The sequence below is a fragment of the Hyaena hyaena genome, unplaced genomic scaffold (assembly GCF_003009895.1).
Source record: "Hyaena hyaena isolate Hyena2069 unplaced genomic scaffold, ASM300989v1 scaffold_204, whole genome shotgun sequence".
NCBI classification, from domain to species: domain Eukaryota; kingdom Metazoa; phylum Chordata; class Mammalia; order Carnivora; family Hyaenidae; genus Hyaena; species Hyaena hyaena.
The window spans coordinates 264,444-277,179 of NW_024080837.1; positions in this window are offsets into that span (position 1 = coordinate 264,444).

Sequence of the window (12,736 nt, forward strand, 5' to 3'; positions counted from 1 at the left end):
GAATTTTGTCCCATTCTATGAAGTCTCTTTTCTCCAAATAAGTAACATTTTGACAGGTCTTTCTCTAGATCTAAACAATATTTTTTTTTAATTTTTTTTAATGTTTTTCATTTATTTCTAGGAGAGAGAGAGAGAGACAGCGTGAGCAGGGGAGGGTCAGAGAGAGAGGGAGTCACAGACTGAAACAGGCTCCAGGCTCTGAGCTGGCAGTCAGCACAGAGCCCGACGCGGGGCTCGAACCTACGAACCGCGAGATCATGACCTGAGCGGAAGTCGGACACTTAACCGACTAAGCCACCCAGGCGCCCCATCTAAACAATATTTTTAAGCCATTCTTAGAAATTTATTTCCCAATTGATTCTACTCTATCTTGAACATTAAAATTTCTTCAATATCAAAACTATACAATGAATTAGATTTGCAAAGCTAGAACAAAAATCAAATTTTTAAAGGTTTAAAACAAGAAACATTTTACACTGTGATGCAAATTGATGTTTAAAATGCACATTTTAAATGAATTCAGTGTTTTTAAATTGGCTAATACTTGGGGCTTTTAAAAACTTATGTGAGGTTTCTATCCAGAAAAGCCAATACTTGACCTTAATTTCATTTTTAAGTTACAGGAAAGTTTTATTACAGAAAGACATTTTCTATTTAGAAAGCTCATCAAGAGTATATCTGGAAAATAGCTACCCATTTCATAGCTTTATATGACGTCGCTTTAATTGTTTATTTAAATCACAAATATTTTTGAGAGTTAGAAAGAGTCCTAGGACCTTTAAATTCAAGACCTTAGACTTGTTTGTTTGTTTTTAAGTTTTATTTTTAAGCAATCTCTACATCCTACATGGGGCTCTAACTTACACCTCCAAGGTCAAGAGTCATGTGCTCTTTTGACTGAGCCTTCCGGGTGACCCAAAACCTTACACTTTTGTATGTATTTAAATGATTTCCATCTAAGACCCATATCTGTTAAGTAAATTATGAGAATATTTTCAACAGTCCAACTTTTTGCTTTTTGCTTCATTGAACTTAGGAACAGAAAATATTCCCCAAATCTTCACCTTATGTATATGATCTCATTTACTCTTCACATCAGACCTATAAGGGAGATAGACTCTTACCTGCCCTGCAAATAAGGAAACCAAGATTTTGAAGGCTAAGTACTTTGTCCAAGTGCACATGACCAGTAACATCAGCGCTAGTTGTAAATGGAGGTTGCCAGACTCCACTGGGAGGTCTCTGAAGGGCTGGATCTCAGTTCCTGTATAGAGTTAATATATTTATGCCAGTAAATACTTATTGTTGGGGACTCCAGCACAAGCTAAAAGAAAGAAGCAATTTGGATGCACCCACAACCACACTCAGACTAGAAGCATCAAATATGTCTTTAATGCAACAGACACCCCAAAAAATGAAATATATCAGAGTTAACCAAAACTTTTTGAGCTGATAATTTTGTTTATCCCATAATTGTTTTGATAAGTCTTTCCTCCGTGCTATAATTCTTACATTTTCTTAAGAAATAGATTCTGTGGGATCAAACTAATACATGTACAGTAAAATATTATACAAGAAACAGAAAAGCGCCGTTCCAGTCAGATAAAAGATAATAAAAACATCAAGAGTCATGTCAATCAAAAGGCTCTGTTGACTGGCGAACCCAATCTATGGATGGACCCAATTATCTGCAGGAGAATTGATGTCAGCATCATTTAGGGTTAACAATGGACCAACTAGGCAGAAGCAGACAGCTACTCTCTGTAGAGACCCAGAAAGCAAACTTGGTAATGAGGCGCTTCATTCATCATACCCTTCTGCTCTAATTATTAAAGTGAATAGGAAATACTTTAAGTTAAGGCGGGAACCGGGTAGCATAAAAACATTTGTTTTGTAAACACAAAGAATGCTTTTTTTCTAATGATCTTCTTCAAATCTACATCAAGCATATGTTCTCAGCACACTATTTTCTAAAGTCGCTCTTCTAACGTCACAAACTCATTCTGACTGTGAATGAGTTGATTTTGTTATCTCAAAAAGGGAGGCTAAGACTGCTAAGAATCTACAATTTTAATTCCTATTCTCAATATAAGAAGGGGGGAGGGTCATAAGTACATATATAACCACAGTACATGTTCCACCTCTGTCTCCTATATCAAAATGGCCCAAATATATATATATATATGTATATATATATAGCATAATATATAATAATATAATATATATATTGCAGTGTCATCTCTAAAAGTACTGAATGAACAGTCTAATTTAACTTACTCTGGTTCATTTTTTCTTAGGATCATTTGATCCTTGTCAAGAATTGTGAAAGAATAAGGTAGAAGAAAATATGGGAATGGTTTGTTTATACAGTGTTTATATAAGTAAACTTATATATTGCCAATCATTTAAAATTGCTTGGAATGGAAATTATTTGCTCTATTGAAGATAAGGAAAAGATAAAGTCCAAAAGGAAGAAAGAGCAAGAAGGTGAGGAAAATAACTGTTGCCAGAGCAAAAATTAACTGAAGCTTGAGAAAAGCAGTCATGAGACCAAAGGAAGATTCCCTGGAGAAAAGCGTGGTAGCTTCAGTTCGGTTTTTTAAGTGTTTTCAACTGACAGTCAGTAGCTAATTTTTTTCTATTAAATTTGTTCACAGGGCCATTTTATATAAATGCTCCATGTAATTTTTTCTGAGCTACGGTTCTTCAATTTAAAGTAAATGGAAGGTTTGGTTAAGTATAGTAATGTTTTTAACCATCCCTGCCTGTTCTACTGAAGTTAATGTTCAGAAGTATCCGCAGATGCTACTTTTAGCAACTAAATATTTCCATGGTGGTAAAGAAATGTCAGTAAAATCTATGTACTTTAAGAACATCAAATTCTTATTATACTTATCATGTGTGCAGGCAGAGTACATAATAAACTAGTCTATAGCAGCTGTAAATTTCTGAGGATTTATCTAACCACAAATACATTGAAATGGGGAAATGGGGCTATATTAAACCATGCAAGATGCTGCTGGAGCTTTGCCATTTCTGCAACATCCTGTAATTAATTTATCATGACAGGTCTGGCAAACTGAAACATCCAATACACTTGCGACAGACTGTTATACCATAGTTGCTGGAGATCCTGCAGCCACATAAAGGGAAGGTAGATTTTTCTTTCAAATATGAATATAGTACTATTGTATTTAGAATGCCCTATAGCCAAGGACAGACTTGCTATCACTTTTGAATTCCAAAATAGAAGAACATCAAGAATAGAGAACAGATCCTGGGCTGAGATAATGAGTTTAGTCTGTTCTCTGCATTTTGTGGTCTTTTCCTAAAGATGGATGGCCCTGGGTAGGAGACTCATACAGTCTGGTCAACCCTTCCTGTGCGTGGGTGGCTGCTGCTGGTTATGTTGGGTTTCTCTCCTGGGAGGTTTGAAGGTCACTTCCCTTTTGAGTCTCTGGGACACATCCTCTTCCTGAAAAGAAGACTCACAAGACCACCTCTTCCATCTGGGTGTCCTCCTTTTCCGAAAGCCACAATCCTGCCATTTTGTAAACTTAGAGCAGAGATAAATTCAGAAATTATCCCTGTCCCAACCCCTTTCCAATCCAGAGAAAGAAAATAATGTAATAATGGTTTTGTGGAGTTTTTGTTTTGTTTTGATTTTTGCCAGAATAGATTTTCCTATAAAACTGAGTTTTGGGGTTGACTGGCTGGCTCAATCAGTAGAGCATGTGACTCTTGATCTCGGGGTCGTGAGTTCAAGCCTCCCATTGGGTGTAGAGTTTACTTTTTAAAAAAAAAAGTAATAAAAATTACATATAAAATCTTTTAAAAAGTAGTGAGTTATTTGTCAATTCCTATCAGTGTGAAAGAATGATCCCCTCTTGATGTGTCATTTGATAAAGGTGTTACAGTGGTCTATCTTAAGGGTGGATCTTCGTAAATAAGGCTTCTCCTTGCTGGAGGAGTAGAGATACCATGTCTAAAAAATAAAATCTCCATTGATTCCATGTCCACAGACTTCCTTGCCCGTGTCCTTTAGAAGGTCACAGTTCCTCAGATCACAAACAAGAGGACCCAAGGGGGTCTCCCTTGAATCTGCAAGTCTCAAAGGAGATAGGTCCCAGGGGTTAGAAGGTAAAATGAAAGCTGCTCAAGGGAAACAGGTGAGCCCAGTCACCAAAGGCTAACTGTAAACACTTTATGCTCTGTATTTTCTCTAGTTCTTGTCTTTTTCTTGGTCTATAGTACTGAAAATGGATCCTATCTCAGAGGACCTGAGAAGTTTGTTGCTTGGGCTTAAGTTTAGAAAAAAACAAAAAGAAAAAGAAACGGCATTACCCCCAAACAGAATAATCAGGAAAGGTGAACAAGAGGGAATGTAGGAAAGCTTTTGTGCCCTTCTGCCCCACCCCACCCCCTGAAAAGCTCCCTTCAGAGCTGTACTATGTAAAATTTTGGAAATGGGATGGACAGTATGTGTGTGTCCAAAAAATAAAATGAAGACCCTTCTTTTATACACCCCCTTTTAGGTAACTTGTCCAGAATCACGGCAACCAAGGAAAGGACCCTGCCTTCTGCTAATTCCCCTACTCCTACTGCTGTTTACTTGGTAACATTCTTACTTCACTTAGAGCTACATGACTAAACCCTAATTCTGAAAATGCCCTAAGTCTTCTCAACCTCATGTGCAACCGAAAGTAAACATCCCATGTAGAGCATGGTCTATATTCAGATAAATTCCCCTTAAAACTAGGTTATTACAGTGATGAATTAGAATGAGTGAGAGTTGGAAATCAGTAAGAGAGGAGAAGTGACATTGTTATGCATGCATTGGAAGAGACGTTGTGTGTGTGTGTTTACTATCTTGACAACTGGATACAGAGACGAACTAATTCTCTTTATATGTATGAAAAGCTGGATGGGACACCTGGGTGGCTCAGTCAGTTGAGCATCTGACTCTTGATTGTGTCTCAGGTTGTGATCCCAGGGTTGTAGGATTGAGTTCTCGCATCAGGCTACACGCTGCGTGAGATCCCCTCTCCCCCTCTCCTTTTGCATCTCTCCCCGGCTCATGCTCACTTAGTCACTCTCTAAAATAAAATTTTTAATAGTTTTTTTAAAGCTGGGGTTATTAACTACCTTCCTAAAATATATTTTTATAACTTAGGATCAATAGGTTTTTAACACTTTTAATGTTTTTTACACATACACACACACATTCACTTAGTCAACAGCACATGATTGAATGCCTGGTTGTCAAACATTGAACAGAAGCAGGATGGACGGTTGAACCGGGACCCTCAACTCTTCTCTGTGTCTCACCTTGAAAATGTCATGAGTTTATTGCTGTTGTCACCCTACATAGGTTTTCAGAGGACCTCCACAAACATTACCAAATTTGAACCTGATAACAACCTTGGTTACACAGAAAAGACAGGATTCTTCCATTTTTCAAGCCAATCACAAGGAGGGCAAACAACTTGCCCAACAACTGTCGATCAGAGTCCATCCAGCTCTCCTTCTCCCAATGTTGTGTTCTTTCCAACCAGGAAAACTCCTCACTGACATCTGAAATATATGGAAATGAATTATGTGGAAAGCCAGGAAATATTTTCTATACAAGAGGCAACTATAAATTAATAAGACTCATTTAGATATGTCTTTTAGAATCAAATGATGATCTCCTTCTGAAGTCAGTTGTAAGATGTTGGTTTTTGCTGCCATTCTTTTTTTTTTATATTTTATGCAAAAAAGGAAATTATAGGGGTGCTTGGGTGGCTCAGTTGGTTAAGCATCTGACTCTTGGTTCCGGCTCAGGCCATGATTTCATGGTTCATGAGTTCAAGCCCTGCAGTGGGCACTGCCCTGACAGCTGACAGTGTGGCATCTGCTTGGGATTCTTTCTACCTCTCTCTACCTCTCTCTACTCCTCCCATGCTCACTCTCTCTCGCTCTCACTCACATTCTCAAAATAAGTAAACTTTTTAAAGAATGAAGTTATAACAGTCCAAAAAGAGCATGTAAAATATTTTTTTAATTATGTGTTATTGTAAAAAGAGGAGGAAGGCGTACAGAAAATGCCAGGGTCCCTTTTCCAAAACCTTTTCATGAACCAAGTAAAACAGAATCATTTCATGCATTGTATATATAAACCAAATGCTTATTGTTCCAGTTACCTAATATGCTTTCTATTAAAAGACAGGGGCGCCTGGGTGGCTCAGTCAGTTAAGCGTCCACCTTCAGCTCAGGTCATGATCTCACAGTTCGTGGGTTCAGGCCCTGCCATCGGGCTCTGTGCTGACAGCTAGCTCAGAGCCTGGAAGCTGTTTTCAGACTCTGACCCTCCCCTGTTCATGCTGTCTCTCTCTCTCTCTCTCTTAGAAATAAATAAGACATTTAAAAAAATTTTTTTAAAGACAGTAACTCCCCATTTGAACTAGAACTTCATTAGGTCAACTCCAAGAGCAACTCGGAGGTACCACAGAATATTTTATAAAATGCAAACCTGGCATGTCACACCCTGCTCAAAACTCCACTGGTGTCCCCACCCACTGTCACTAAACCCATTCAGCTTTTCCTGTTTGCTTAGAATAATTGCTATAAATCAAGTCCTGTGCTCTGATCACAGGAAACTCAAATAATAGTCACCTCCAAAGTGACAGCAAAAGTAAGTAACTTGGTTGGTATTTGAAAGACCAAGCAGCTGACCACAGCAAAGACCTCCATGATGTGTCCCCTGCTGCCATATCCCATCTTGAGACTCACACGTATGTCCTCTGTTCACATTACAGTAACACCTCAGTACTTCCCACCAAGCACTGTTGCTGCTTCAAGCCCTTGGGTTGTGCTCTCAATCTGAAAACACTCTTCCACACCATGCCTTTGCTAAATATTGCCATTCGAGTTTCATCTCAAATATTGTATGCACTAAGATCCCTTTCCCAATCACTAACGATGGGTTAGTGACCTCCTCACTGTGTTCTCATAGTGTCTTAAAAATAATGTCTACCAAAACATTTAACACCTGACATTGACACAGTCTATCCATCAATGTATTATTTAACACTAATATGTAATCTATTGATCAATGCATTATCTCCTATTTCTTGTGTGACTGAGATAATTCTTAAAAATCTGTGCTTATACTCAATATCACAGGATGTTCCCAAGTGGAATATAATCTTTTTAAAAATGCTAAATACCCAGCAGGGAGAGGGAATTTATGGAAGCAATCTAAGAAAATGTCATTAGTCTATAATACCTTCCTGTGGTCACAACAGTGTTTCGTCTTTTCTCCTCTCTTCCCTTTCTCACACTCTCCCCTTTCCTTTTCTTCTGCCTCCCTGTGTCTTCCCTGCCCAACATCAGCCAATAGCATTTGCTGAATTCAACATTAAACATTAAAACTATGACTGATCACATCTGAGTCTGCCCCCAAAGCCGGGGAATCCAAGATGGAGGACCTGTCCAGGAGGTGACTTCTACTCCAGCCACCATGTGCATTCTGAGCAACACTTGATTTACATAAAAACCCAATCTTAAAATGTGGATGGGAGCCCTCCCTTTTTTGTCTTTAACTTTTTCTTACAGAGCCAAAGTATCCAGAAGATTAAAACTGGTTTGCATAATATTTTGCATTCCCATTCATCTGAGAGGGGGGGAAAAGCCTTCAAAAGGCTTCTAAAATTTGTATATCTGAACCTGTTGCTTGTGAATCTGATATCTAGATCAGTCTTTTCTTAAAATTTCAATAGTTTTCTGAGAGAAATGATTTCTAGACTCACAAACAAAAGTCCACACTATGTTGCTGAGTATGAGCCAACTCCTCATAAGGACTCACAGCTTCATGTTATCTGTTTTCATGCCTATAAGTGAGTCCAGTCATTTTCATCACCCATGTTTTTATCACCTAAAAAAAAAAATCCTAAAAGCTTCACAGAGTCTTTGTTCAACAAACAAGCCCAGTATCCAGCCCGGCGGCGTTTACCTAAAAAGTCTCAGGAGCTGTATGGAGACCCCGAGACACAGGTGCACAAGTCATACGCAGACCTGACTGACTGGGGCAAGGGGGCTGGGTGCCACATCCTCTGGCATGGGTCCAGCTAAGGGAGGTCTGCTTATGGTCATGACACTGTGCACTCAGATTATTTCTATGTGACTGATGTTAAAGATGCTGTTAAACACCTTTAACTTTTACCCTTGATGTGCTTTTCACTTTTGATCTTCTAATTCTCCTTAGGATTAGTGTAACTGCTTCTGAGTGTAAACAGAGTCTGATCAGCTTCTTGAGAATGTGGGCCATTGTGGGTAACCTCGCTGTGACACTCACTCTGTCTACACAGCCAGGGAAATGTGATTTTGACATTTATCCTATTAAATAAATTGCTCTTCAGCACTACTGGATTATTTCACTGAAAATGTTAACCATTTTAGTAGGCTGCAGCCACTAAATTCACAAAATAATTGTCATTATTCCTATTCACTTTGTCCTAAGCATAGTCATAATTAGCAGGAAAAGGAAAAGTTAATTATAATTTTTTATGATCACAGACTAATTTTAATGATAGTTACCATTTGTTGAGCACAGGCTAGGTACAGAGCTCCTTGTATGCATTATCTCATTTAATTAAAAAAATAAACTGAAAAGGTAGATATCATTATTATTATTCCCATTTAAAACAAAACAAAACCCCTCAAGCTCAGAAAGGTAAAGCTGTGTATCGCAGATCGCACAGCTTGTAAACTAGGGTATTAGGATTAGATAAGAAAGTTAAACATTTAATAATTTCCAAATTTCTCATGCCTTTCACGGAACAGTCTTCAGCAAAGTAGGTTGATCAGAAAGGAATCTCGGTGTTGCACATTGCCCTGGAAATATTCATACCAACCTTTGGCATTTAATTAAAATGTTGTATTTCCAAATTCCATAAGCTGCGGAGACATTATCCTAGTCCAAAAGGAATGACTGATAAAAGACTGCCACCAATACACTTCACACCCTTGTGGGAATTGTGTCTTTTGGTGAAAGAAGAGGTTTGTGGACCACATTCCTTCTCGATGTGTCCCCTCTTCAATCTCCCCTCACTATCCTAGGGAGACATGGATGGCCCATTCCGTTCTCATGGCCCCTGGGACGTCTCTGTCATGCAACACATCTACGTGTGAACTTGCTATCTGAGTGTCGTGTGAACTATCTTTTCATCATGGATTCTGGGGCTTTACCTCAGGGCCTGGCACGTAGTAGACACAGTCAGTACTGAGCTAGGCAGATCACAGGTCCAAAGGCTTATTTTCTATACATCGATAACTTGAGGACGAATTGCATGTAGGGATATTACCATATCATGGGAAATAGGCAGCAGTATCGCATCTTTACTGCTGTAATTCCCGTGGATTTTCCTATTTCCTCTGGCAAAGTTGTTTCTTCTCCCTTCTCCTCCTCTCTACTCCAGTCCCTCTACCACCCCCTTCTCTCTCCCTCTCCCCCCCTTCTCTCTCTCTCCAGGACTCAGCTCACAGCAATATCTTTTTAAACTCTTACATTCTCTTTATTTACAGTCAAAATTGTTTGCAATACTCCACACCTTCTGGCTTCCAGCTGGCACTGTATTCAGGTGCAAACAAAAGCAAGACAAACACGTATTGCATCTGTACCTTGAACCAGCCTCAATTCCAGGTGGTTGAAAGGACTCCCTGGGGCACCTGAAAATTCAGGTGGGGTGTCAGCAGTGTTTCAAGTCCAGCCCGCCTGTAATTCCCCTTTCGTCTTTGCTGCGGGGCAGTGAGGAGCCAGGCGCACGGAACTGATCGCTCGGGTTCTGTCAGGTGTGCAGCCGGGAGGGGCAGGCTGATTTCCCAAAATACATTCAGCCGTGGCTTCACCAAGGTCACAGCCAGAGGACTTCCCATGGCTAACACTGTTTCCCAAAGAGCATTTCCTCCTGGACACAAGGGGAAAATCCAGCTTCCGCCGGTTTTACTCGTGAACTACTGTGCCGTGGACAATGGGTTCCCTTTAGGAACCAATGCACTGAGCTGTTCTCGGGCAGGGTGGGGGTGCCTGCTCTGGGTTCGGATTCTCCCCGCCACTGCCCATGGTTAGTTACCCTGTAGCACCCGTGGATCTCAGGGCATGTCAACACTTCTATGACACATTTCTTGCCACGGACTCATAACATTAGCACAAATAATCACCTGGCCTTCATCTTGGCAGGAAGAAAAAGATACAGCTGGCATAGTTCACAAGAAGGGAACGTGTGCAAGTAGTTAGGTGTTTAGCTAAGTGTTTTCTGACTGGGAGAACCAGCCGTACAGCATCAACACTTTCTCTAACCCCACAGCCTTAAAACTTTTCTGAGTGGAAAATGGATGTGAATCAGAAAGGAGGCTCAGTGAACCATCCACAACATGCATTTCTTTTTTTTAAAAAAAAAGAAAGATATCCTCTTTTGGTGTTTTAGCTGAGATCCTTTCTGCCAAGAAATGAAGAAAGCTCCATCACACCTTACACAACACTTCCCGTTTTCTTAATTCTTCTAAAATTCTTTTATTTAAAGTTCAGTTTTAAAAATTGGCAAATCAAATAAGAAGGAAGTCCATTTCCTTATGGCACGGCTTAATAAGAGACCCAGGGTAAAGATTCAGACTCTTCATTCCCAGCACGAGGGGGTGGGGGGTAGGGGGGGAACTTTACAAGATTTATGCAAAACTTCAAAGGAAGCCCCTCCCTACGCACCCCTCCCCCTTGCGTGGGTGTTTCCTTCATCCCACTACCACCAGTGTTGGTTTTTATGTGAGCATAATTGTGCTTTTGTCTTGGAGTTGGCTCACCTCGCTACACTCCAGCCCGAGATCCCCTGGCCCAAAGCCCAGGGTGGGGCTTTGCCCTCAGAACTGTAAATAATGGTAATTACCTTTACAAACTTAAAAAAAAAAAAATTATTTTCCCAAGGCCAAGAATATCCAAAGTCTAGAGCATTCTATATAACCCCTGGTGCAAAAACCTGTTAGAATGAGTGTGGTGATTAAAAAGTATCTCCTTCATGGAGAGACCAAAGCAAAGAGAAAAATCACCAACACTCAGCCACCCCACGGATCACTCTGAGCCTGTGAGTTTTCTGCTTCCACCCTCATGGTGACATAAGTCCAAATAAGAGGAGTAAATATTGAAGCAGAATTTAGGATTTGTTCTCACCACTCCCACAGAAGAGCTTGTGAGTCGGACTGAAGGAAAAACGTATTCCGTACGTCTGCTATAAACTTCCCATGGAGAAGAGCTTTGCTGCCGAACTCCAGACTGTGTTATTTCTGAGGCATTACTTCCTACAGTATCTCTGTCCGGTTGACAGCACCTATTGTTCTGATTAAGTTGACATACATCCAAGCTTTTGCCTCATTAGATTATCACCATGGTGCTGAGGCTATAATTTCTGCATAATCTTGGTATTTTATTTCATGCGCAATCACCAGCAGCTGCTATCCATGTTGAAGATCAAAACAATTATTGGAAATTCAAAATTTTACAATTCAATAGCTTTTGGCCACAAGGCTATACCACGACTCGTACAAAAGTTTGGATATGTGAATGAGGGAGGTTGGTTTCCAGGCCACAGAGTTCCTTTGATTATTTTACTTCCAGATTAACTGGTTTGAGTGTGGAGACATGAACATCTGGACAGATGCCCTGAACCTAGCATGGACTCATTTCCAAGCCTGTGTCGAGGCCAAAGACCCAGACTAGGAAGCTTCTTGGGCATGTGTGACAGCTGGAAATTTGCTAAGATTCTTGAAGTGTCAGAGTTGTCTGCATGTCATTTTTTCCATTCAGAAGTCCAGCCATTGCTTCATGGTTGTGAGGGTTAAGGAGGTCATGCTCTGTGCTCGTATCGTGGTGCATTCCGGGCATTTAAATTACTTAAAAATGTTCATCTGTGAGGTTTATGGTGCTGAGAGGAGCTGATTTATAATACGCCTACCAGAATGTGAAGCCCTCTGACCCACAGTACTATCACTTCATTAACATCCTCCTTCCCTTGGCTCAGGATTCTGCTGAGGGGTCCCCTGGGGTTGGGGGCTCAGGAGAACAAGTAATCAGCAGTAACACACTTCTCTTCTCACTAGGAGGGCTCACGATTTAGGAGGTAATTCCCCCTTTGCACTTGGCCTTCCTTGTTCCAAGTGTTCGACTCCCGTGGAGGCTCTGAGAGCTATTCCTGCCACCCTCACGATGTTTGTTCATGTGTTTGTTAAAAAATTGCCCACGTCCCTCTGTGATCCCTCAATTCATTCCCCCACGAAAGCTCTGAAGACTGCCACTATGCAGATGACCTGTCTGGACTGTACACAAATTCAGCTCCTCCAGGGGGACTCCCCAGATGGCCAACGTCCTTGTGCACAACTATGAAAAGTAACCCCTTGTGAGGTGCAGCGGGAGTTGTCATGAGGCAAACAAACACACCGGCACAGAGCCAGCGAGGCAAGGCTGTCCCATCTTGAGAAGTTTGAAAACTAGGCTGCATGTCCATGACTCCTCTCTGTCGCTTACCCTCTAAGACGGCTTGTTTGGTGGTGAAGCATAACAGTTGAGGGCAAACAGGAATTGGTGGTCTAGGTCAGGTACAAGACATGACACACCTAGAGAATCCAGAGCATGACATCAGTCCCATTCTGTAAGAGCACCCATCTCGCTGTGGGTTCTGTCAGTACAGAAGGAGCACCTGAGCCCTGGCAA